We start from the raw sequence: 26274 nt of genomic DNA, 5'->3' as shown, positions 1-26274 counted from the left end.
ATGTACATGTGTTTTAAATGAATGGACACTGAAGGAATGAACAAATAAGCTAATCTTTTTGTGTGCTTTCTCAAGATATTTCATGTACATAAATATTAAGATATGATCAGGCTACGCAAGATGACTGTTCTCTTGTTTTCTGTACATCCCCTGCTCAGCCAGTCCCTGCCTCAAGTATACCCTACTCACATGACTGACCCTCCTACATACTTGCCCCAGGCCCAAAGGAATGATATAGCTTTAGATAAGAACTCTCCACTGTGCTTAAAAGGATGGTGAGGGGTATGCTGCTCAGCTGGTTTCCCTGATAACCCATGAGCCAACCTTAAGTCAACTCCTCTACAGCTAGCAACCTACCCCTGTCCCTAAGAGCAAAGACTGCTGCCATGTCCTGTCTGCCTTCTGCCTTGTCCTGTCTGCCTTCTGCCATATACAGTGAGGTGTTTCTCCAGGACCTTGCTTCAGACATGCAAGATTCCCCTATCGATTAAACTATTATGTCTCTGTTGCTAACTTTCAGCTCTTTCCTTCCATCTTGAAGCTGGGCAGGTATAGGCCTTCTAATCCTGCTTGGTTCATCCCAATCACAAACATAACAGTTTTCATATTTACTCAAAATTGAAATCTTTTGATGAATACATAGTATACTTTTTCCACTTAATATTATGTCTTGAACATACTCTTATGTGAATAAACATTTTAATGTGATCAAATATTTTAGTCTGGCATTTCACATGCTGTATTCTGCATAGAAGTTAAAAAGCAGGGTGACAGTTATACAGCCTTGATGTACTCCTTTACCAATTTTGAACCAGTCTGTTCCATGTCTGATTCTAGCTGTTGCTTCTTGACCTGTTTCTCAGGAGACAGGTAAGGTGGTCTAGTATTCCCATTGCTTTAAGAATTTTCCACAGTTTATTGTGACCCACACAGTCAATGGTTATAGCATAGTCAGTGAAGTAGAAGTAGATGTTTTTCTGGAATTCTCCTGCTTTCTCTATGATCCAACAGATATTGGCAATTTGATTCCTCTGCCTTTTCTTTGCATGATATTTAATTTTAAGAATATACTAGAGTGATTTTTAAATTGTTGAGATTATTTTCACTCTTTTCCTGACTCAAACTACACAGTCATTTAGATTGTTGACAGTTTACTGTTATAAATTATGTTCTGATGAACACATTTATGCATAAATTCTCTATCTTTGATTTTATTTCCTTGGAAAAATTGAATCACTGAACAGAGGTAACTATCTTTTTAAGACTTTTATAGTTCAGTTCAGACACTCAGTCATGTCCAACTCTTTGTGACCCCATGGACTGCAGCATGCCAGGCTTACCTGTCCATCACCAACTACCAGAGCTTACTCAAACTCATGTCTATTGAGTCAGTGATGCCATCCAACCATCTCATACTCTGTCATCCCCTTCTCCTCCCACCTTCAATCTTTCCCAGCATCAGGGCCTTCTCCAATGAATAGGCTCTTCACATCAGATGGCCAAAGTATTGGAGCTTCAGCATCAGTCTTGAATATTCAGGACTGATTTCTTTTAGGATTGAATGGTTTGATCTCCTTGCAGTCCAAAGGGACTCTCAAGAGTCTTCTCCAGCACCACAGTTCAAAGCATCAATTCTTCGGTTCTCAGCTTTCTTTATGATCCAACTCTCACATTCATACATGACTACTGGAAAAACCATACTTTAACTATACAGACCTCTGTCAATATATATATTGACTTTTATATATATTGCCAAATTGTATTACAGAAAGATAAGTTATAGTTTGTTAAGGGAAAATTTATATAATTTCATTAGTTTTTTTTTTTTAACTCAATAACATTTTAATGAAGATACTATGTAATATAGGCTTGGATTGTTTTATTTTTCTTCTTTCCTCCACAATACTTTCCAGCAGCATTTCAACTTCTCCTATCTCTTGAGATAAACCATTTTATTAAAATTATCTTTTACTATTCAAAATATTATTTTAAGCTTTTTCCTTATTTTTTAAAATTAATTTTTATTGGATTTTCATTAGATTTTGAAACTAGCAATAGATGTGACCTCTAGGATTGACTAGTTTGATCTCCTTGCAGTCCAAGGGATTCTCAAGAGTCTTCTCCAGCACCATAATTCAAAAACATCACTTCTTTGGCACTCAGCCTTCTTTATGGTATAACTCTCACATTCATACATGGCTACTGGAAAAACTGTAGCTTTGACAATATGGGCTTTTGTCAGCAAAATGATGTCTCTGCTTTTTAATACACTGTCTAGGTTTGTTGTCAGAGCTTTTCTTCCAAGGAGCAAGTGTCGTTTAATTTCATGGCTGCAGTCACTGTCCTCAGTGATTTTGGAACCCAAGAAAATAAAATCTGTCACTGCTTCAACTTTTTCCTCTTCTGTTTGCCATGGAGTAATCTTAGTTTTCTGTTCTTAGTTTTTTGAATGTTGAGTGTCAAGCCAGCTTTTTCATTCTTCTCTTTCATCCTCATCAAGAAGCTCTTTAGTTCCTCTTCACTTTCTGCCATAAGGGTGGTGTCATCTGCGTATCTGAGGTTATTGATATTTCTCCCAGCAATCTTGATTCCAGCTTGTGTTTCTTCCAGCCCAGCGTTTCTCATGATGTACTCTGCAGAGAAGTTAAATTTAAGCAGGGTGACAATATACAGCTTTGACACACTCCTTTCCCAGTTTGGAATCAGTCTTTCATTCAGTGTCCAATTCTAACGGTTGTTTCTTGACCTGCATACATGTTTCTCAGAGACAGGCAAGGTGGTCTGGTATTCCCATCTCTTTAAGAATTTTCCACAGTTTGTTGTAATCCACACAGTCTAAAGCTTTAGTCAATGAAGTGGAAATTTTTCTGGAATTCTCGTGCCTTTTCTGTGATCCAACAGATACTGCAAATTGATCCCTGGTTCCTCTGCCTTTTTCTAAATCCAGCTTGTACATCTGGAAGTCCTTGATTCACATACTGCTGAAGCCTAGCTTGAAGGATTTTGACTATTACTTTGCTAGCATGTGAAATGAGTGCAATTATCTGGTAGTTTGAGCAATCTTTGGCATTGCCCTTCTTTGGGATTGAAATGAAAACTCACCTTTTCCAGTCCTGTGACCACTACTAAGTTTTCCAAATTTGCTGACATACTGAGTGTAGCACTTTAACTGTTATCATGTTTTATGATTTTAAATAGCTCAGCTGGAATTCTGTCTACTCCACTAGTTTTGTTTGTGGTAATGCTTCCTAAGCCCTACTTGACCTCACTCTCCTGGATATGAAAGTGGCTCTAGGTGAGTGACCACACCATCATGGTTATCCTGGGTCATTAAGACTTTTTTTTTGTATAGTTCTTCTTCATTGTATTCTTGCCACGTTTTCTTAATCTCTTCTGCTTCTATTAGGTCCTTGCCATTTCTGTCCTCTATTGTGCCCATCTTTGCATGAAATGTTTCCTTTTTATCTCCAATTTTTTTTGAGACATCCCTAGTCTTTCCCATTCTATCATTTTCCTCTATTTCTTTGCATTGTTCAGTTAAGAAGGCTTTCTTATCTCTTCGTACAATTCTCTGGAACTCTGCATTCAGTTGAGTATATCTTTACCTTTCTCCTTTGCCCTTTGCTTCTCTTGACTTTTCTCAACTATTTGTAAGTCCTCCTCAGACAACCACTTTGCCTTATTGCGTTCTTTCTCTTTAGGATGGTTTTGGTCACTGCCTCCTGTGTTACAGTGTTACAAAATTCTGTCCATAATTCTTCAGGCATTCTGTCTACCAGATCTAATACCTTGAATCTACTTGTCACCTCCTATATATTCATAAGGGATTTAATTTAGGTCATACTTGAATGGTCTAGAGGTTTTCCCTGCTTTCTTCAATTTAAGCCTGAATTTTGCAATCGGGAGCTCATGATCTGAGCCACAGTTAGCTCCAGGTCTTGTTTTTTCTAACTGTATAGAGCTTCTCCATTTGGCTGCAAAGAATATAATCAATGTGATTTTGGTGCTGACCATCTGGTGATGTCCATGTGTAGAGTCATCTCTTGTGTTTTTGGAAGAGGGTGTTTGCTATGACCAGTGTTTTGACAAAACTCTGTTAGCCTTTGCCCTGCTTCATATCAACAATTAATTGTATCAATAAGAAATGCATGTGTTATTAATATATCTTGGAGTGAAGAGGGAAAGGTTTGGGAATCTTGAGACAGGTGAATGCCAGGTAAGAGAATTTCAAAATTTTAAAATAGATGTTTAGAAGCCTCTGTAGGATTTTGAGGTGAGGGATAAAAGTGTCTCTGGAGGCAAACATATCTTAACTCAAAGTAGTAACTTGGGGACTTTAAGCACTTGAGTTTACTGACTTAATTTTGAGCTCTGTTTCACTTACCTTTCAAGGGCTTAGGGATACTGGATATTTTTCTGGTTCTTTGTCTCATACTACTACAATTGGGATATTTGTGGGAGGCTATTTCAAGTCCTCTCTATTCAAATCCCTCTCTGAACCATTTTTAACTCTCTCCATACGTGCTCAATTGTGGACACTGCCTTCCTCCTCCTCCTTTCCTCCCTCCCTCCCCCCACTTCCTTCCTTCTTTGCTTTCTTCCTTCCATAGTTTGTATATATTAACAGCAAGCTCCAATACTTTGGTCACCTAATGTGAAGAATTGACTCATTGGAAAAGACCCTGATGCTGGGAAGATTGAAGGCAGGAGGAAGGGGATGACAGAGGATAAGATGGTTGGATGACATCACCGACTCAATGGACATGAGTCTGAGCAAGCTCCAGGAGTTGGTGATGGACAGAGAGGCCTGGTGTGGTGCTGTCCATGGGGTCGCAAAGAGTCAGACATGACTGAGTGACTGAACTGAACTGATGATTTTGTAAGGCAGCCTTGAATCCTGGTCATTCTGATTCTCAAGAGCAGTGTGTTCTGAGGACAGCTTCCTGTAGCTCTCTCTTGAATTCCACTGGTGTGTACACCTTGATGATGTTGTGGTACTGGCCTTCTGGAGGCATGTGATCTGGCCTTTCCCTCTCAAAGGGGAACAGACTGGAGTCCCATTTGATGGCATCCACATGTAGTTCCCTGGGATGCAAGTTGCAGCTCCTGCAGTGCTTCCTGCTGGGCCTCAAGCATGGGCCCGATGACCTCCCTCTCCATCTCGTGCTCTCCCTGCTTATACAGGGACCACTTCTTCAGAAGCTGAGCTCTCATCTCGTCTCTTCAAAGAGCAGTTCCCCCTGAGACTGCTGTTTCACTTTATCCAAGAGCTCACAGGGATAATAAAATCCTCAAAGGGAATTAACTCCTGGCTAGACTTTCTTCTTTTTCAAACGGTCTTTTACTGCTTGGTCTTTTTAAAGATTTAACTACTTCTTTCACAGAGGTTCTGCTCTCATGGGAACAAGTTCTGAGACGATCAACAATGAAGCTTTCTGATAAGTGTCACTATGTCTGCCAAATTCCCAAAGCATCCATGGCCTTTAGGTTGCTTCCAGGCGTGCATTCATTTGCATTCAGGGCCCACATGCCCCACACAGAGATTCTGACATAGCATTTCTTTAAGGAGAGTCTGTATGTTTCTCATTTGTACTAGGGAAAAAATTTCACTGGCCAGAGATTTCCATAATCTTATGTGATAAACAGTGATAAAATAGGCAGGGCAATGGAAGGTATCATAATTTAGAGGGGATGAAAACATCCATTAGTTTAATATTTCCAAAATATTGTCTCTGTTACATTACCGTTACATGTGGCATTTAAGAAAGTTTGTCATGGCACTAAACTCAAGGTGAGCTGAGCATGAAGAGAGCCTGGAAGCAGGTCATACACTACATGCTTACCTCCTGGCAGCCATTTAATTAGAATATGATAGGCTTCCCCGTAGGAAAGTTCTAGAAAATCCAATATAGCTTGTAATTTCTCTGGGGGGAAAAAAACCGCTTAAAATATGCTTTTTACTGAGAGTTGGCTTCAAATATTATCTTTATATATAAAAAATTAAAAATTTTTTCTCACCACAAATTTCTGGCAGCGCTCTATTAATCATCATAAACTTTCTCCCAGAGTTCAGAAATCTTTTTAGAAAGAAGGGAGAAAATAGATATTTTTTCCTCTGTAGAATGTAAATGAATTTTCGGTGTAAATCATGTGGATTTATATCGAGTAACTAGGCAGTTTATTAATTCTAGGAGTGTTTAGCTTAAAGCATATTATGTGCACTGTAATTTATCTCAAAGACTCAGTAGTAGCCTTATGTTTTTTCCTTTTTCCAGAGCTTAGCCTTCAGATACTTGTTCTTTTATATTAACTTTGCATTGTTTCATTATATTTATCCTTCATATTTCAAGATTTTCTTCACAAAAATTTTAGGCAATATATTATAATATCTGATCCAGTGTACCTTGTACACCTGTGTTACAGACCACTATTCTTGCCCTCCTTAATCAGTAGAAGTTGATCAGAGGCAAGACAGGAAATTCAGGCAAGGCTTTATTGGGTCCCTTTCAACAACAGTGGGGGAGCAAGAACAAATAACAGTTTCCCTTGCTGGCATGTTCTGAGCTGGGGCATGAGTTGGTTCCAGGGGTCAGGCTGGAGGGGTGGCTTAGGTGGTTTGCCCACCCTTAATGTGCAGGGGGCATGTGCAGTACCCTACTTTTGCTTCAGGCTCTTTTGAAGTGACAAGTGGTGTTTTGGTTTCTTTGTACCTTTTGTCCAGAATCTGTCCTAACTGCACATGCATGCAGTTAATTTTAGTCCCATATAGTTTATATTTTGTTGCTCAAGGAGAGTTGTGTCCAAGCTGCAAGCACTGCAGCAAGGATCCCAGGGCCCAGGCCTGTCTCACTTGTGCTGAAGATCTATTTGGTTCTTATCATTCCCTCTCCTCCTTTGGTGTCTACAACACTTTAATCTTTTCATTCTTTCCTTTACTGTGTGACTAGTTGACTTCTCTTTATCCTTTTAGTCCCTGAATGTTGATATTCACCACAATTCTATCCCATAGATTCAAGTATTTTTAACCTAGATATTTCTCCTGAGCTACAATGTGCTTAGTCACTCAGTTGTGTCTGACTCTTTGCAGCCCCATGGACTGTAGTCTGCCAGGCTCCTCTGTCCATGGAATTCTCCAGGCAAGAATATTGGAGTGGGTTGCCATTTCCTCCTCCAAGGGATCTTCCCAACCCAGGGATCAAGCCCAGGTCTCCCATGTTGCAGGTGGATTTTTTACCATCTGAGCCACCAGGGAAGCCCTCCTGAGCTATAGATCCCATTTAAAACTACTTGTATCAGCATCTTGGTCTGGATACATCAGAAGTGCCTCATGTTGCAACATATCCAAATATGCTAATTTTCCCCCCTAAATTGCCTTGAAGCATCATTATCCACCCTTATAAGGCCAGAACATTTAGCATTTTCTGTGATCGGCTGTTTTCATGGCCATTGCACTAATTTAGCACTCATTTTCTCTTTGTTGTTGTTTAGTTGCTAATTCCCATCCAACTCTTTTGTGACCCCTTTGACTCTAGCCCACCAGGCTCCTCTGTCCATGGGATTCTCTAGGCAAGAATACTGGAGTGGGTTACTGTCTCCTCCTCCAGGAGATATTTCTGGCCTAGGGATCAAACCCAGGGTTCATGCATTGGCAAGCTGAACCACCAGCGAAACCCTTGAGGCCACAAATTTTAAAAGGCTGTTCAATACATGAGTTGATTGACTAAAGTAAAAAATAGAGACTGAACACTATATAGAAGGTTAGAGATGAGTGGTATACATTTTAATGAGCAATAATGAGCATTATAATCAGTTGATCATTAGATGCTTCTTATACTTTCTATTTCCCTTAGTTTCAGTGTCATGGCTGTGTATTTATTTGCTATTTCAAAGGTAATATTCGTACTGAGAGGTCTTTTTCAGTATATGATCCTATGTCAAATTCCAATGTTATAACATGTGGTTATTGATTTCTACCCCCTCATTGTCAATGTGATCCTAGTGAAATGATCTTACAGTATATTGTAAGCATACTTTATATATGTGCCAGCAATCTGTCTCCTCATAATACAAAAAGGAGTAAGATCTGATGGAATAACCTCTTTACTTACTCTGCCATTTGTTTTACCTCATTTTTATTGCTGTTTCTTACTCCCAGTTTTTCTAATTATTCTCATCAGTGACAACTTAGAGTACAATCAAAATCCTCTTGGTAACAAATACGATATGTATAATACATTTTAATACAGTGGATTTTTACATGAAAGAATTCAAATTTGGGAATGCTTTGCCATATTTCAAAGGGCTTTGTGTCATTAACTCAATTTTCATATGCTTATGCTCATGACATTATAAAATTAAAGTGCTGATACCCTTCTTTATATTCAAAAGCAGAGACATTACTTTGCCAACAAAGGTCCATCTAGTCAAGGCTATGGTTTTTCCAGTAGTCATGTATGGATGTGAGAGTTGGACTGTGAAGAAAGCTGAGCACCGAAGAATTGATGCTTTTGAACTGTGGTGTTGGAGAAGACTCTTGAGAGTCCCTTGGACTGCAAGGAGATCCAACCAGTCCATTCTGAAGGAGATCAGCCCTGGGTGTACTTTGGAAGGAATGATGCTAAAGCTGAAACTCCAGTACTTTGGCCACCTCATGCAAAGAGTTGACTCATTAGAAAAGACTCTGATGCTGGGAGGGAATGGGGGCAAGAGGAAAAGGGGACGACAGAAGATGAGATGGCTGGATGGCTTCACCCACTCGATGGACGAGTTTGAGTGAACTCTGGGAGTTGGTGATGGACAGGGAGGCCTGGCATGCTGCGATTCATGGGGTTGCAGAGTCGAACACGACTGAGCGACTGGACTAAACTGAACTGAACTGACCCTTATTTGGATAAATTGTTAAATGCCTAAATCCTCCCTCTATTCTTTCTGTGTTTCCTTCCTTTTCTGCCTCCCTTTTTACTTTTTACATTGTTACTTTTATCAGGTGCATATTTTCTAAAATGAACACTGTTGTGAAAAAGAAGAAAAGAGACTGGGTTCTTTAAGAGCAAAAAGATACACTTCATTTTAGTTTTTTTTCAGAGAAGTAGGTCTCAAGAGGTCAATGCAGACATCGACAGGTAAATTTTGAATGCTACTGCTGCTAAGTCACTTCAGTCGTGTCCGACTCTGTGTGACCCCATAGATGGCAGCCACCAGGCTCCCCCATCCCTGAGATTCTCCAGGCAAGAACACTGGAGTGGGTTGCCATTTCCTTCTCCAATGCAGGAAAGTGAAAAGTGAAAGTGAAGTCGCTCAGTCGTGTCCGGCTCTTCGTGACCCCATGGACTGCAGCCTACCAGGCTCCTCCATCCATGGGATTTTCCAGGCACTGGAGTGGGGTGCCATTGCCTATGGGCATATACATATAAGGGAGCAGGTGTGTGCCAATGGTGTCCGGAAGAAACGGTGTTAGTGATGTATACTGGGATCTATGTATTTTGTTTCCTCAACTAAAGGAAACTAAAGTTAAAATCCTTAGGATCCCACAATATTTTTGTTGTCTGTCCTACCACATGGAATATAGTATTGTAGAATATAGTAATTTAATAAATGCTTGTTGATTCATGATCTAACCTGCCTGGGAGTTTTATACAATGCTGCATATCCTGAAGAAACAACTTGGCATTAGTTGGTGGGGGGACCCTGAATTTTTTTGTTGCTTACCTATGATTTACATAACTTTTCAGTTTACTTCACAGTCATTTATTCTAAAAAGTCATTCATTAATGGAGTAATTCAAATGGAGAAGAAATAGGACTGATCATAAAATAATACTGATAACTTAGTGGAGATCTAAAGAAGCTAGGTATAATATGTTTCAAATTAGTTGTTCTTATTGTTTAGTTGCTAAGTTGTGTCCAACTCTTTTGTGAGCCCATGTACTATTGCCTGCAAGGCTCCTGTCCATGGGATTTCCCAGGCAAAATACTGGAGTAGGTTATCATTTCCTTCTTCAGGGGATCTTCCTGACCCAGGGATTGAAACCGCATCTCCTGTGTTAGGAGGCAGGTTCATTACTACTGAGCCACCAGGGAAGCCCTGTAGATTAGTACCATTCCTTAACTTATAGCCATTATAGCACCTAGCCTACTGAGAATCTTAAATGTTTATAATTAATTATAGTAATTCCCCTTTCCCATTCTGTTCTCAAGATCTTCTTTGAGGGAAAGAAATGGCAGTTTATACATTTCCATTTATATTTGTTATGTTTCTTTACATGTTTCATTGCTTAACTCAGATACTTAAGAATCAGTTGCTTTGTTTCTTTCTTACCACGGTGGGTGGAAAAAAAAAACCTCTCACATTTTTTTCTTCATTTTTTTAAATTTTATTTTATTTTTAAACTTTACATAATTGTTTTAGTTTTGCCAAATATCAAAATGAATCCACCAGAGGTATACATGTGTTCCCCATCCTGAACCCTCCTCCCTCCTCCCTCCCCATACCATCCCTCTGGGTCGTCCCAGTGCACTAGCCCCAAGCATCCAGTATTGTGCATAGAACCTGGACTGGCATCTCATTTCATACATGATATTTTACATGTTTCAATGCCATTCTCCCAGATCTTCCCACCCTCTCCCTCTCCCACAGAGTCCATAAGACTGTTCTATACATCAGTGTCTCTTTTGCTGTTTCGTACACAGGGTTATTGTTACCCTCTTTCTAAATTCAATATATATGCTTTAGTATACTGTATTGGTGTTTTTCCTTCTGGCCTACTTCACTCTGTATAATAGGCTCCAGTTTCATCCACCTCATTAGAACTGATTCAAATGTATTCTTTTTAATGGCTGAGTAATACTCCATTGTGTATATGTACCACAGCTTTCTTATCCATTCATCTGCTGATGGACATCTAGGTTGCTTCCATATCCTGGCTATTATAAACAGTGCTGCGATGAACATTGGGGTACATGTGTCTCTTTCCCTTCTGGTTTCCTCAGTGTGTATGCCCAGCAGTGGGATTGCTGGATCATAGGGCAGTTCTATTTCCAGTTTTTTAAGGAATCTCCACACTGTTCTCCATAGTGGCTGTACTAGTTTGCATTCCCACCAACAGTGTAAGAGGGTTCTCTTTTCTCCACACCCTCTCCAGCATTTATTGCTTGTAGACTTATGGATCGCAGCCATTCTGACTGGTGTGAAATGGTACCTCGTCGTGGTTTTGATTTGCATTTCTCTGATAATGAGTGATGTTGAGCATCTTTTCATGTGTTTGTTAGCCATCTGTATGTCTTCTTTGGAGAAATGTCTATTTAGTTCTTTGGCCCATTTTTTGATTGGGTCATTTATTTTTCTGGAGTTGAGCTGTAGGAGTTTCTTGTATATTTTTGAGATTGGTTGGTTGTCAGTTGCTTCATTTGCTATTATTTTCTCCCATTCTGAAGGCTGTCTTTTCACCTTGCTAATAGTTTCCTTTGATGTGCAGAAGCTTTTAAGGTTAATTAGGTCCCATTTGTTTATTTTTGTTTTTATTTCCAATATTCTGGGAGGTGGGTCATAGAGGATCCTGCTGTGATGTATGTCAGAGAGTGTTTTGCCTATGTTCTCCTCTAGGAGTTTTATAGTTTCTGGGCTTACATTGAGATCTTTAATCCATTTTGAGTTTATTTTTGTGTATGGTGTTAGAAAGTGTTCTAGTTTCATTCTTTTACAAGTGGTTGACCAGATTTCCCAGCACCACTTGTTAAAGAGATTGTCTTTAATCCATTGTATATTCTTGCCTCCTTTGTCAAAGATAAGGTGTCCATATGTGCTTGGATTTATCTCTGGGCTTTCTATTTTGTTCCATTGATCTATATTTCTGTCTTTGTGCCAGTACCATACTGTCTTGATAACTGTGGCTTTGTAGTAGAGCCTGAAGTCAGGTAGGTTGATTCCTCCAGTTCCATTTTTCTTTCTCAGGATCGCTTTGGCTATTCGAGGTTTTTTGTATTTCCATACAAATTGTGAAATTATTTGTTCTAGCTCTGTGAAGAATACTGTTGGTAGCTTGATAGGGATTGCATTGAATCTATAAATTGCTTTGGGTAGTATACTCATTTTCACTATATTGATTCTTCCAATCCATGAACATGGTATATTTCTCCATCTATTAGTGTCCTTTTTGATTTCTTTCACCAGTGTTTTATAGTTTTCTATATACAGGTTTTTAGTTTCTTTAGGTAGATATATTCCTAAGTATTTTATTCTGTCCGTTGCAATGGTGAATGGAATTGTTTCTTTAATTTCTCTTTCTGTTTTTTCATTATTAGTGTATAGGAATGCAAGGGATTTCTGTGTGTTGATTTTATATCCTGCAACTTTGCTATAGTCATTGATTAGTTCTAGTAATTTTCTGGTGGAGTCTTTAGGGTTTTCTATGTAGAGGATCATGTCATCTGCAAATAGTGAGAGTTTTACTTCTTCTTTTCCAATTTGGATTCCTTTTATTTCTTTTTCTGCTCTGATTGCTGTGGCCAAAACTTCCAAAACTATGTTGAATAGTAATGGTGAAAGTGGGCACCCTTGTCTTGTTCCTGACTTTAGAGGAAATGCTTTCAATTTTTCACCATTGAGGATAATGTTTGCTGTGGGTTTGTCATATATAGCTTTTATGATGTTGAGGTATGTTCCTTCTATTCCTGCTTTCTGGAGAGTTTTTATCATAAATGAGTGTTGAATTTTGTCAAAGGCTTTCTCTGCATCTATTGAGATAATCATATGGTTTTTATTATTCAATTTGTTAATGTGGTGTATTACATTGATTGATTTGTGGATATTGAAGAATCCTTGCATCCCTGGGATAAAGCCCACTTGGTCATGGTGTATGGTCTTTTTAATGTGTTGTTGGATTCTGATTGCTAGAATTTTATTAAGGATTTTTGCATCTATGTTCATCAGTGATATTGGCCTGTAGTTGTCTTTTTTTGTGGCATCTTTATCAGGTTTTGGTATTAGGGTTATGGTGGCCTCATAGAATGAGTTTGGAAGTTTACCTTCCTCTGCAATTTTCTGGAAGAGTTTGAGCAGGATAGGTGTTAGCTCTTCTCTAAATTTTTGGTAGAATTCAGCTGTGAAGCCGTCTGGACCTGGGCTTTTATTTGCTGGAAGATTTTTGATTACAGTTTCAATTTCCGTGCTTGTGATGGGTCTGTTAAGATTTTCTATTTCTTCCTGGTCGAGTTTTGGAAAGTTGTACTTTTGTAAGAATTTGTCCATTTCTTCCACGTTGTCCATTTTATTGGCATATAATTGTTGATAGTAGTCTCTTATGATCCTTTGTATTTCTGTGTTGTCTGTTGTGATCTCTCCATTTTCATTTCTAATTTTATTGATTTGATTTTTCTCCCTTTGTTTCTTGATGAGTCTGGCTAATGGTTTGTCAATTTTATTTATCCTTTCAAAGAACCAGCTTTTGGTTTTGTTGATTTTTGCTATGGTCTCTTTTGTTTCTTTTGCATTTATTTCTGCTCTAATTTTTAAGATTTCTTTCCTTCTACTAACCCTGGGGTTCTTCATTTCTTCCTTTTCTAGTTGCTTTAGGTGTCGAGTTAGGTTATTTATTTGACTTTTTTCTTGTTTCTTGAGGTGTGCCTGTATTGCTATGAACTTTCCCCTTAGGACTGCTTTTACAGTGTCCCACAGGTTTTGGGTTGTTGTGTTTTCATTTTCATTCGTTTCAATGCAAATTTTGATTTCTTTTTTGATTTCTTCTGTGATTTGTTGGTTATTCAGCAGCGTGTTGTTCAGCCTCCATATGTTGGCATTTTTAATAGTTTTTCTCCTGTAATTGAGATCTAATCTTATTGCATTGTGGTCAGAAAAGATGCTTGGAATGATTTCTATTTTTTTGAATTTACCAAGGCTGGATTTATGGCCCAGGATATGATCTATCCTGGAGAAGGTTCCATGTGCGCTTGAGAAAAAGGTGAAATTCATTGTTTTGGGATGAAATGTCCTATAGATATCAATTAGGTCTAACTGGTCTATTGTATCGTTTAAAGTTTGTGTTTCCTTGTTAATTTCTGTTTAGTTGATCTATCCATAGGTGTGAGTGGGGTATTAAAGTCTCCCACTATTATTGTGTTATTGTTAATTTCTCCTTGCATACTTGTTAGCATTTGTCTTACATATTGCGGTGCTCCCGTGTTGGGTGCATATATATTTATAATTGTTGTATCTTCTTCTTGGATTGATCCTTTGATCATTATGTAGTGACCTTCTTTGTCTCTTTTCACAGCCTTTGTTTTAAAGTCTATTTTATCTGATATAAGTATTGCTACTCCTGCTTTCTTTTGGTCCCTATTTGCATGGAAAATCTTTTTCCAGCCCTTCACTTTCAGTCTGTATGTGTCCCCTGTTTTGAGGTGGGTCTCTTGTAGACAACATATGTAGGGGTCTTGTTTTTGTATCCATTCAGCCAGTCTTTGTCTTTTGGTTGGGGCATTCAACCCATTTACGTTTAAGGTAATTACTGATAAGTATGATCCCGTTGCCATTTACTCTATTGTTTTGGGTTCGAATTTATACACCGTTTTTGTGTTTCCTGTCTAGAGAATATCCTTTAGTATTTGTTGGAGAGCTGGTTTGATGGTGCAGAATTCTCTCAGCTTTTGCTTGTCTGAAAAGCTTTTGATTTCTCCTTCATATTTGAATGAAATCCTTGCTGGGTACAATAATCTGGACTGTAGGTTATTTTCTTTCATCATTTTAAGTATGTCTTGCCATTCCCTCCTGGCTTGAAGAGTTTCTGTTGAAAGATCAGCTGTTATCCTTATGGGAATTCCCTTGTGTGTTATTTGTTGTTTTTCCCTTGCTGCTTTTAATATTTGTTCTTTGTGTTTGATCTTTGTTAATTTGATTAATATGTGTCTTGGGGTGTTTCGCCTTGGGTTTATCCTGTTTTGGACTCTCTGGGTTTCTTGGACTTGGGTGATTATTTCCTTCCCCATTTTAGGGAAGTTTTCAACTATTATCTCCTCAAGTATTTTCTCATGGTCTTTCTTTTTGTCTTCTTCTTCTGGGACCCCTATGATTCGAATGTTGTAACGTTTAATATTGTCCTGGAGGTCTCTGAGATTGTCCTCATTTCTTTTAATTCGTTTTTCTTTTTTCCCCTTTGATTCATTTATTTCTACCATTCTATCTTCTAATTCACTAATCCTATCTTCTGCCTCTGTTATTCTACTATTTGTTGCCTCCAGAGTGTTTTTAATTTCATTCATTGCATTATTCATTATATATTGACTCTTTTTTATTTCTTCTAGGTCCTTGTTAAACCTTTCTTGCATCTTCTCAATCCTTGTCTCCAGGCTATTTATCTGTGATTCCATTTTAATTTCAAGATTTTGGATCAATTTCACTATCATTATTCAGAATTCTTTATTAGGTAGATTCCCTATCTCTTCCTCTTTGGTTTGGTTTGGTGGGCATTTATCCTGTTCCTTTATCTGCTGGGTATTCCTCTGTCTCTTCATCTTGTTTATATTGCTGAGTTTGGGGTGTCCTTTCTGTATTCTGGCAGTTTGTGGAGTTCTCTTTATTGTGGCTTTTCCTCGCTGTGTGTGGGTTTGCACAGGTGGCTTGTCAAGGTTTCCTGGTTAGGGAAGCTTGTGTCGGTGTTCTGGTGGGTGGAGCTGTATTTCTTCTCTCTGGAGTGCAATGAAATGTCCAGTAATGAGTTATGAGATGTCTATGGTTTTGGGGTGACTTTGGGCAGCTTGTATCTTGAAGCTCAGGGCTGTGTTCCTTTGTTGCTGGAGAATTTGCCTCGTATGTCTTGCCCTGGAACTTGTTGGTCCTTGTGTGGTGCTTGGTTTCAGTGTCCGTATGGAGGCATTTGATGAGCTCCTGTCTATTAATATTCCTAGGAGTCAGGAGTTCTCTGGAGTCAGGGTTTGGACTTAAGCCTCCTGCTTCCAGTTATTGGTCTTATTTTTACAGTAGTTTCAAAACTTCTCCTTCTATACAGCACCATTGATAAAACATCTATGTTAAAGATGAAAAGTTTCTCTACTGTGAGGGTCACTCAGAGAGGTTCACAGCGTTACATGGAGAAGAGAAGAGGGAGGAGAGAGTTAGAGGTGACCCAAATGAGATGAGGTGAAATCAATAGTGGAGACAGTGGGGTAGCCAGTAGTCACTTCCTTATGTGCACTCCACAACTGGACCACTCAGAGATGTTCACGGAGTTATACAGAGAAGAGAATAAGGAGGAAGGAGACAGAGGTGGCCAGAAGGATAAAAGGGGGAATGAAAAGGAGGGAGACAGATCCATCCAGTAATCAGTTCCCTAAGTGTTCTCCACCATCTGGAACACACAGAAACTCACAGAATTGGGTAGAGTAGAGAGGGGTTAGGGAGGAGACACAGGCGACCTGGTGGAGAAAAAGGAGAGTCCAAAGGGAGGGAGAGCAGTCAAGCCAGTAATCTCGCTCCCTAGTGAAAAATGGGTCCTGAGGATTGGGTTCTTAAAGGTACAAAATTGGTAACAAATACATAAAAGCAAAAATTAAAAATCTAGAGTAGCGTTTGGAATTTCAAAAATACAATGTTAAAGAAAAGAAGAAGGAAGAGAAAGAGAGAAAAAACGAACAAACAAGGTTGCAAAAATTATAAAGAAAATACAGGTACAAAATTGATAACTAATACCAAAAAGCAAAAATTAAAAATCTAGAGTAGAGTTTGGAATTTCAAAAATACAATGTTAAAAAAAAAGGAAGAAGAGACATAAAGAGAGAAAACAAACAAACAAAAACAAACAATGTTGCAAAAATTATAAAGAAAATACAGGTACAAAATTAATATCAAATACCAAAAAGCATGAATTAAAAATCTAGAGTAGAGTTTGGAATTTCAGATATACAATGTTATATAGAAGAAGAAGAGAAAGAAACAGAAAAAAAAAAAAAAGTCACAGAAATTATAAAAAAACTATAGGTACAAAATTGATAACAGATACCAAAAAGCTAAAATTAGAAATCTAGAGTAGAGTTTGGAATTTCAAAAATACAATGTTAAAGAAAAGAAGAAAAAAAGAAAAAAAAAAAAAACAAGGTCGAAAAATTATAAAATATATATATATGAAGTTTGCTGAAGAAGAAAAAAATAGGGTCTTTTTTTTTTTTTTTGCAAAGTAATAGGTTATAAAAGTGAAAATTAAAGGAACAATAAAGGACTTAAAAATTTTTTTTTCTAAAAATTTAAAAAAAAAAAGAGAGAGAGAAAGAATGATTGTAAAAATAGTAAAAATATATCTAGGACTTTTTCTGGTTTTGTTGTGAGTATTATGGGTTCAGTTCATTTTTGGCTAGTTCCTTGGTCCGACTTCTATTTCTCAAGATCTATAGGCCCCTTCCTATGTAGTCCGTAGTAACCATGGGGTTTTAATCTATTGCCTGTAGCTTCCAAGGCGTTTCCCTCTGTTATAACTTCTTCTGTTTGCTGGTCTCTTCAGTGTCTGGTTACCGCCCTGACACAAAGGGGACGGTGGGATTTTTTTTTAGGCTCACTTGTTCAGTTGCGCTGTGGGGAGGGAGGGAGGGATGCTGCAAACAAATAACACTGGCGTGCGCTCGCAGTGCCTCAGCCACACTGGGTCTGCCCCCGCTCACGGCGCGTGTAACGTCCCTGCCCACACTGCCTGGGCTCTAGGTTGTTCCGCCGGGAGCAATCCGAGGCCGGCCCTGGGCTGCATGCACCTCCCAGGTCCAAGTCGCTCAGGTTCAGGCACTCGGGTCGTCCTCAGAGGCGCAGACTCAGTTGGGCCTGCGTTTTGTGCTCTTCCCAGGTCCGAGCAGCTCAGGTGATGAGGTGTTCAGCAAGCGCCAACGCTGCGACTTATCGCTCCCCGCCACTCGGTTGTCTGGGTGTAAAACTGGCGCACCTTCTCAGGCAAATGTTGACCATCCAGACTCCCAAGAAGTTTTAGTTAGCAAAGAAGCCTGCTTACAGTTTTATAGATAATGTCTCTCTGGGGCTGCGATTGCCCCCTTCCGGCTCTGGCTGCCTGTCACCGGAGGGGAAGGTCTGCAGCTGGCTATCTCTGTTCAGTCCTTTGTTCCGTGCGCGGGCCTGGCGGTGTCTTAGGTTGGGGCTGGCTTTTCGCGTGGTAGATATCCCACAGTCTGGTTTGCTAGCCCAAATTATTTCGCTCAGATAGTGCTCAGGGTATTCAGGCCAGATTCTTACTCTGAGCAATGCAGCCCCCGCCACGCCTCCCTGCCCAGCCCCCGCTTGCTAATGGCGTGTGCAGGCGTCTGCGCTGCTTCTCCGCTGGGGGAGTTACCGTAGGGCTCGCAATCTGCGAGTTTTAATTGTTAATTTATTTTTTCTCCCTGTTATGTTGCCCTCTGTGCTTCCAAAGCTCGGCACAGATTCTGCAGTGAGAAAGTTTCCTGGTGTTTGGAAACTTCTCTCTTTTTAAGACTCCCTTCCCGGGACGGAGCTCTATCCCTCCCTCTTTTGTCTCTTTTTTTGTCTTTTATATTTTTTCCTACCTCCTTTCGAAGAGTTGGGTTGCTTTTCTGGGTGCCTGATGTCCTCTGCCAGCATTCAGTAGTTGTTTTGTGGAATTTACTCGACGTTTAAATGCTCTTTTGATGAATTTGTGGGGGAGAAAGTGTTCGCCCCGTCCTACTCCTCCGCCATCTTGGCTCCTCCTCTCACCCTCTCACATTTTGGTTGTAGTGATTAACTTTGGTGTTGCCAGAGTAATGTAGTGCATCAGATCAGATCATTTGCTCAGTCGTTTCCGACTCTTTGCAACCCCATGAATCGCAGCACGCCAGGCCTCCCTGTCCATCACCAACTCCCGGAGTTCACTGAGACTCACGTCCATCAAATCAGTGATGGCATCCAGCCATCTCATCCTCTGTCGTCCCCTTCTCCTCCTGCCCCCAATCCCTCCCAGCATCAGAGTCTTTTCCAAGGAGTCAACTCTTCGCATGAGGTGGCCAAAGTACTGGAGTTTCAGCTTTAGCATCATTCCTTCCAAAGAAATCCCAGGGCTGATCTCCTTCAGAATGGACTGGTTGGATCTCCTTGCAGTCCAAGGGACTCTCAAGAGTCTTCTCCAACACCACAGTTCCAAAGCATCAATTCTTCAGCGCTCAGCCTTCCTCACAGTCCAACTCTCACATCCATACATGACCACTGGAGAAACCATAGCCTTGACTAGATGGACCTTTGTTGGCAAAGTAATGTCTCTGCTTTTGAATATGCTATCTAGGTTGGTCTTAACTTTCCTTCCAAGGAGTAAGCGTCTTTTAATTTCATGGCTGCAGTCACCATCTGCGGTGATTTTGGAGCCCAGAAAAATAAAGTCTGACACTGTTTCCACTGTTTCCCCATCTATTTCCCATGAAGTGATGGGACCAGATGCCATGATCTTCATTTTCTGAACACTGAGCTTTAAGCCCACTTTTTCACTCTCCACTTTCACTTTCATCAAGAGGCTTTTGAGTTCCTCTTCACTTTCTGCCATAAGGGTGGTGTCATCTGCATATCTGAGGTTATTGATATTTCTCCTGGCAATCTTGATTCCAGCTTGTGTTTCTTCCAGTCCAGCGTTTCTCATGATGTACTCTGCATATAAGTTAAATGAACAGGGTGACAATATACAGCCTTGACGTACTCCTTTTCCGATTTGGAACCAGTCTGTTGTTCCATGTCCAGTTCTAACTGTTGCTTCCTGACCTGCATACAGATTTCTCAAGAGGCAGATCAGGTGGTCTGGTATTCCCATCTCTTTCAGAATTGTCCACAGTTTATTGTGATCCACACAGTCAAAGGCTTTGGCATAGTCAATAAAGCAGAAATATATGTTTTTCTGGAACTCTCTTGCTTTTTTGATGATCCAGCGGATGTTGGCAATTTGATCTCTGGTTCCTCTGCCTTTTCTAAAACCAGCTTGAACTTCAGGAAGTTCACGGTTCACATATTGCTGAAGCCTGGCTTAGAGAATTTTGAGCATTACTTTACTAGCGTGTGAGATGAGTGCCATTGTGCGGTAGTTTGAGCATTCTTTGGCATTGCTTTTCTTTGGGATTGGAAGGAAACTGACCTTTTCCCGTCCTGTGGCCACTGCTGAGTTATGTAACAAAAATTAATGGTATAATTCTCTAGTATTATATGTATATGTGCTGTGTCTTTTCCTCCATCTTTAAGTCTCAGAGCACTTGGTTCCTGACAAAGCACTATTTTTGATGGTACAATAAACTTGTCATTTCTGGAACCAGATGTATCTCAGCAAAGCCTTATGCAAAGTATTGTTGTTCAGTCTCCAAGTCGTGTCCAATTCTTTGAGATCTCATGGACTGTGGCATGCCAGGGTTCCCTGTCCTTCACTATCTCCCAGAATTTGCTCATATGTGTAAAGTGTATGTTAAATATAACAAAGGGGGATAAATGTTTCAGGAATATACAGAGTGAAATATTTTATGAAATACAGTCATTGTCACTTTTTTGAAAATAAGTATTAAACTTTAAATTTGGTTCCTGACACTTTGTTTCTTGTTCTTGTATTGACATGCAATTTATTTATAACAAATTTCATCAATTGTAGTTACACAATTTGTTGAGTTTGACAGGTGTAGACTATGTTGAAATTGCCATCACAATCAAGATATATATTTCTGTTGTCTTAAGTTCCCTTATGTACATTTACAATCAGTTCCCTCCAGACCCAGGTCACAAGTATGCTTTGATCTGTTTGCTTCCTCTATAGTTATGCATTTTCTGACATAACTATTGCATAGTACTACACTCAAATAGTATGCATTCTTTTGTGCCTTGGCTTTATTCACTCATAATAATATTTTTTGAAATTCATCTACATGCTGACTTTGAAAGCACATATACTAAAATTGAAATTCATCTATTTGTCAGTTATTTGTTCTTTTCATTACTAAGTAGCATTGCTTTTTATGGATATAGCACAGTTTGTTTTTGTGTGGATATAAGTTTTCAACTCCCTAGGTAAGTACCAAGGAGCATGATTGCTGGATCACGTGGCAAGAATATATTTAATTTTATGAGAAACCATTAAACTGTCTTTCAAAGTATCTGTACCATTTGGCATTCCTACCAGCAGTGAATGAGAGTACCTGTTGTTACACAATCTCCCCAGCATTTGGTGCCATCAGTCTTCTGGATTTTTGGCATTCTTGCCTGGAAAATTCCATGGACAGAGGAGCCTGGTAGGCTGCAATCCGTGGGTCACTAAGAGTCGGACACGACTGAAAGACTTCACTTTCACTTTTCACTTTCATCCATTGGAGAAGGAAATGGCAACCCACTCCAGTGTTCTTGCCTGGAGAATCCCAGGGACGGGGAGCCTGGTGGGCTGCCGTCTGTGGGGTCTCACAGAGTCGGACACGACTGATGCAACTTAGCAGCAGCAGCAGTAGGTGTACAGTGGTATCTCATTTTTAATTTTAATAAAGTCATCTCATCAAGTCTTTCTTCATGGATTATGTTTTTGGTGTTGTTTCTTAAGGGTCCATCTAGATTCTCTTCTATATTATCTTCCAGGAGTTTTATAGTTTTGCCTTTTGTTATCTATATTTACATCTATGATCTGTTTTGAGTTAATTTGGTGAACATTGTAAAGTTTGTGTCCAGATTTTGTTGTTGTTGCATGTTTGGTTGTTTCAGCACCATTTTTTGAAGAGATTATCTTTGATCCATTTATTGCATTTGCTACTTTGTCAAGAGTCAGTCAACTGTATTTAAGTGGTCCTATTTCTGGTTCTCTGTTCTGTTCCACTGATATCTTTGTCCTTTCACCAGTACCGTCCTGTCTTGATTATTGTAGCTTTGTAATAATTCTTGATTGCTAATGTAAGTGGTATTTTTATGGGATTCCCAGGTGGCTCAGTGGTAAAGAATTTGCCTGCCAATGCAGGAGACTTACGAGGCACACTGCGGCATGTCAGGGTTCCCTGTCCTTCACTATCTCCAGGAATTTGCTCATATATGTAAAGTGTATGTTAAATATAACAAAGGGGGATTTTCTTTTCTTCTATCCCTGGGTCAAGAAGATTCCCTGGAGAAGAAAATGGCAATCCACTCCAGTATTTTTGCTGGGAAAATCCCATGTACAGAGAAGCCTGGAAGGCTACAGTCTGTGAAGTTGCATAGAGTTGGACACGACTGAGCAACTGAGCACACACACATTGTATTTTTAATTTCAAACTCCACTGTTCATTGCTAGTATGTTAGGAAAGAAATTATTTTTTTAAAAACTAGCTTTGTTTATTTTTGTGTAAGGTGTTAGACAGTGTTCTAGTTTCATTCTTTTACAAGTGGTTGACCAGTTTTCCCAGCACCATGGATTAAAGATCTAAACGTAAGACCAGAAACTATAAAACTCCTAGAGGAGAACATAGGCAAAACACTCTCCGACATACATCACAGCAGGATCCTCTATGACCCACCTCCCAGAATATTGGAAATAAAAGCAAAAATAAACAAATGGGACCAAATTAAACTTAAAAGCTTCTGCACAACAAAGAAAACTATTAGCAAGGTGAAAATACAGCCTTCAGAATGGGAGAAAATAATAGCAAATGAAGCAACGGACAAACAACTAATCTCAAAACTATACAAGCAACTCCTACAGCTCAATTCCAGAAAAATAAATGCTTGTTTGTTTATTTGGGGAGTAGTCCAGAGAGCTGGGTAAAATGTTTTAAAAATTCAGTCTTCATAGGCTGTTAGACTAGCTCCTAGATATACCATTTATGTGTTTGTCTTTAGAATGTTCCATACCCTTCTTTTGTTTCAGGTCAATCAAGTCTTATTTATTTATATAAAGAACATTTCTTTATAATAATAACCTGGCTGTAGGAAGCCCTTAGGACAGTTCTATAATTATTAAAATAATCAAGTTCTTTTGAGAAAAATCATTTTCTCAATGATGATATTCTCCAAAGTTTGGATTAAATTACCTCAGTTGGTAGAGATCTCAAATTACAGAAAGACCTGTAAATGTAGAAGAATACAAAGACAGGAAATGTGTTTGCATAGTATATTTGAACCCTTCTGGGTTTCTTCTTCACTGCACACTTAAAATAAGCATTTGAGAGTTAGACAGAAATAATACCACTCTAAGCATACTGAATATTTGAGTCACATGCTACATTCTGTTATTGTGATTCTAACTTAACACTTAATCATTATATATAAATATAGAACAGAGTTGTTTTGACCAAAATTTAAATAACATAGGTGGCACCAATTATTGAGTCTCCAAGGTCCTTTATAAGGGTTGAGGAGAAAGAAAGATGTGGTTATGCTAGGTTTTATAAATATTAAAATAACTCATTGTTTTCAAAAAGACATTTAGAAAGTTGAACTTCTAAAAATTGGAATAATTTTCCAGTACATTATAATATCTTAATAATATAAAAGTCTGTGTAATGCACAGAAGAGTTGCATATTGGACTTTTAACATGAAAAGTAAATCTCTTTTAGGTTTAGTCTGAATTGCTTTATGGGGTTTGCTTTTAAGAAAAGCCTCAGCAACTTGAAAAAATATACTTGAGAACTATGTGGTAAGATGTCTAATAAGCTCTATTTTATCTGCTTGGTAAATATGAATTTCACCATACTTTCTTAGATTTATTTGCTTAACATAAGCAGAATTTAGATATATTGTTAAACCTATCTTAAAATTGATCATTAAAGTACATGCCTTCCATATATTCTGTAATTAGGAAAAAAGCATAATTGAAAAAGACACATGTACCTCGGTGTTCATAGCAGCACTGTTCACAATAGCTTAAACATGGGAGCAACCTAGATGTCCATCAGCAGATGAATGGATAAAGAAGATGTGGTACATATATACAGTGGAATATTATTCAGTCATAAAAAAGAATGAGTTTGAGTCAGTTCTAGTGAGGTTGATGCACCCAGAGCCTGTTATACAGAGTGAAGTAAGCCAGAAAGAGAAAAACAAATAATGTATATTAACACATATATATGGAATCTAGAAAAATGGTATTGATGAACCTATTTGCAGGGAAGGAATGGACACGCAAATGTAGAGAACGGATTTATGAAAACAGTAGGGGAAGAGAGAGTGGGATGAATTGAGAGAGTATCATTGATATATATACACTACCATGTGTAAAATAGATAGCTAGTGGGGGGAGGGAAGTTGCTATATAACACAGCGAGCACTACCAGACACTCTGTGAAGACCTAGAGGGGTAAAATGAGGGGAGGGGAGGGAGACTCAAGAGACAGGTGATATATGTATAGTTATGACTGATTTGCTTTGTATGGCGGAAACCAACACAACATTGTAAAGTAATTTTCCTCAGATTAAAGAACAAACTTAAAAAAAATACACTTTAAATGTATTTTTATAAAGTACAGGCATGTACTTTTATCATGCATACTAATATCCAACTTTTTATTATTGAAAATTTCAAACATATTGCAGAAGTAGAGAGAATAGTATAATGAACTTCCTTGAACTAGTCACCCAGGTTCATTAATGATCAGCATTTTACCGGTCATGTTTCATTTATCCTTCTTTTTTTCTGGAGTATTATAAAGCAACCCCCAGGCCCCAATCTTAACATAAGCAATATTGTTGCTTATTGAATCTGAATCTATACACAAGCTGATGAATGAAAGACGTTGAGAGGGCTAAAACAGAGCAGGAATAAAGGGGTCACACTTATTCTGGCTCCTTGATAATAAGGAATATTATTTCTGTTAGCTCCTTGGTAGGAGTGAGGCTTAAGAATCCTTATTCTTCAGTCCTTGGCAGAGCAACTGAACAGTGTTTGGGTGCCGTCACACACACTTGTGCCCTTGTGGAGAATAATGATGGTAAGATCCATAAGAGAGGCTGAACAACACACCCTTCAACCTTGTTGCTGGATGGGGTTCCCTGAGAAAATGACTTCCAACTGACTAGGGTATGGGAGCTTATAGGGAGTGCTGTTGGGATCAAAACCTGGAAACAGAAGTGAAGTGGAAGAAGCAGGACTGGACAGAGGGAGAGTTGAGCTGGTAAGCACTCTCAGCAGAGGCCTTAGCCAACTCTACAGTACATTCTGATCAGAATGACAGACCTTCGTATCAGTAACTGGAACGGTTCAGGGGCAGGCCACCATGGAATGAGGGTGGGTATTGGGTGAGGAAGCTCTCTCTTCATCCAAGAGAATGCCCATTTATCGTTGCTTACAACAAACAGATTTCCATAAGCAGCATTCCTGGGAGCTTGGGGAGTAAATCCTTCTGTGAGGTGGAATCTGGGCAGCACATCAATATCCACTGCAAATATTTTCAGCAGGAAAATCTGCTTGTATATTTTAGGTTTTTCCTAAGTAGGAAAGTTATTAAATGCTTTTATGTGCTAGGTGTTTTACATATATTGTGTTTTTAATTTTTATTTTGTATTGGAATGGAGTTGATTAGATGGACTTCCCTGGCATCTCCGACAATAAAGAATCTGCCAGCAATGCAGGAGACACAGGTTGGATCCCTGGGTCTGGAAGATCCCCTGGGAAAGGAAATGGCCACCCATTCCAGTATTCTTGCCTGGGAAATCCCATGGACAGAGGAGCCTGGCAAGCTATAGTCCATGGGGTTGTGAAAGAGTCAGACAGGACTTAGTGACTAAACAACAACAACAGCAACAACATGGTTGATTAACAATGTTGTGTTAGTTTCACATGTTCAGCAAAGTGATTCAGTTATATGTATAAACTTTATACACATTATTTTTAATTTTCATATCAACTCTGTAAAATAGCTACTGTATTTTTAAGATAAGGAACCTGAGGGGATAAGTGACTTGTCCAAGATTACACAGCTGGTATACATAGAAGAACTGGCATTCTAACCAAATTCTGTCTGACTCTCTAGCTCTTCTGTGTCTGCATACCTGTAATTAAGGCCCTCTGCACATCCATTATTTCTTTACTTTTTGTTCTTATCTACCAGTTATATTAACAATGTATGTTTTTAAAATTTAAAGTCATGTTTATTTAAGACCTTCCAAACCTATTTGAAATTTGAGTGAAATGACTCAAGGTCAGGTAGATTTCCCAAATAGGCTGAAACATGTTCTCTATACTTCTTTAGAGCTTTATTGAAACCAGGAGTTTTAAAAACATAACCAAAAGCATATTAATGTGTCTGTGATGATTTCTCTTTGGGATTTGCTGTGCTCTGGAGAAGAAATGTTAGTCAGTATGAATCATTGTAACCATTATTCCTAGCCTT

At 38.9% G+C, this 26274-nt stretch overlaps 1 protein-coding gene and 1 pseudogene across 4 annotated transcripts in view; one reads left to right on the top strand and one right to left on the bottom strand.

Moving 5' to 3' along the window:
• Positions 1–26274, top strand: part of ANKS1B (ankyrin repeat and sterile alpha motif domain containing 1B) — a 1160119-nt gene that overhangs the window by 319834 nt on the left and 814011 nt on the right. The gene's annotated exons all lie outside the window — the stretch shown is intronic.
• LOC133247777 (large ribosomal subunit protein mL40-like) lies at positions 4909–5414 on the bottom strand (annotated as a pseudogene).

This window comes from Bos javanicus, chromosome 5 (assembly GCF_032452875.1).
Source record: "Bos javanicus breed banteng chromosome 5, ARS-OSU_banteng_1.0, whole genome shotgun sequence".
In the NCBI taxonomy this organism is placed as follows: domain Eukaryota; kingdom Metazoa; phylum Chordata; class Mammalia; order Artiodactyla; family Bovidae; genus Bos; species Bos javanicus.
The sequence above is the reverse complement of the archived record's forward strand: the minus strand, read 5'-3'. Positions and strand labels throughout refer to the sequence as shown.